Source organism: Pteropus alecto, unplaced genomic scaffold (assembly GCF_000325575.1).
Source record: "Pteropus alecto unplaced genomic scaffold, ASM32557v1 scaffold3987, whole genome shotgun sequence".
Lineage (NCBI taxonomy): Eukaryota > Metazoa > Chordata > Mammalia > Chiroptera > Pteropodidae > Pteropus > Pteropus alecto.
This window is the reverse complement of record NW_006439296.1, coordinates 5860-7071: the sequence shown is the minus strand read 5'-3', so window position 1 is coordinate 7071 and position 1212 is coordinate 5860.

Genomic DNA, 1212 nt, shown 5'->3' with positions numbered 1-1212 from the left:
GACCCTAATAAAAGGAGGGCTGTGAATTTAGCCTTTGTCAGTCAGTCAGCCCCAGATATTAGAAAGAAACTGCAGAAGATGGAAGGGTTTGAAAGAAAGAACCTGTCTGAGCTGGTCGAGATAGCCCAATGAGTATTCAACAATAGAGATGAGGTAGATATAGCACAGACTAAAAAAATGGCCAAGATCCTGCTTGTAACCATGCAAGGAGCCCAGCCAAAGGGACCGCCAGGAAAAGGCAGAGCCTGAGGACAGGCACCCAGGGTAAGCAATGGACCGAGGAGAGTCGGGCTAGAGAAGGACCAATGCACATATTGCAAGAAAAAGGGACATTGGAAGAATGAGTGCCCTGAAAAAAGACAAGCCCTCAAAAAGAAGGCCCCCCTCGTCCTCTTTGAGGACGCAGAATGAGGAGGTCAGGGCTCTTACATGATGAGCCCCCGGGAGCCCAGGGTAACTTTACAAGTTGGGGAAAGCCTGTGAACTTCTTGGTAGACACAGGAGCTACCTACTCTGTCCTACAGAGCACCCAGGGCCCACTCTCAAAGGAAAAGACACTTATACAAGGGGCCACTGGACAAGGGAAATCTTACCCTTGGACCCAAGGCAGGATAACAGATCTGGGAAAAAGAACGATTACCCATTCATTTCTAGTTATGCCAGCATGCCCATACCCGCTGCTAGGTAGAGACTTGCTACAGAAGTTACAGGTCACAATTTCCTTCAAGAAAGGCCATACTGAACTGACTGTCGGGTCAGGCCCACCGGCCATTCTACTCACCTGCCCATTGTCTGAGGAATACCTTTTGCTAGAGGAGCCCCTAGCAAACTTGCCAGGGGTTTTACCTACAAACCCCCTATTAACTGAATTAACAAAAGATTCTTGGTGTCTGGGCAGAAACAAATCCCCCCGGCCTGGTAGCACATCATCCTCCTCTTATAGTGACTCTGTCCAGCTCAGCTACTCCAGCCCAGATACGTCAATACCCTGTCAGTCAGAAGGCCCGAACGGGTATTGCTGTTCATATTTGAAGGTTGAGGGAGGCAGGAATCTTAGTTCCCTGCCACTCCCCCTGGAACATTCCCTTGCTCCCAGTACAGAAGCCCGGCACCCATGACTACCAGCCTGTCAAGGATCTCAGGGAGGTTAATAAGCGAGTTGAGACCATCCACCCGACGGTCCCCAACCCTTACACTCTTCTCCGCCAGCTA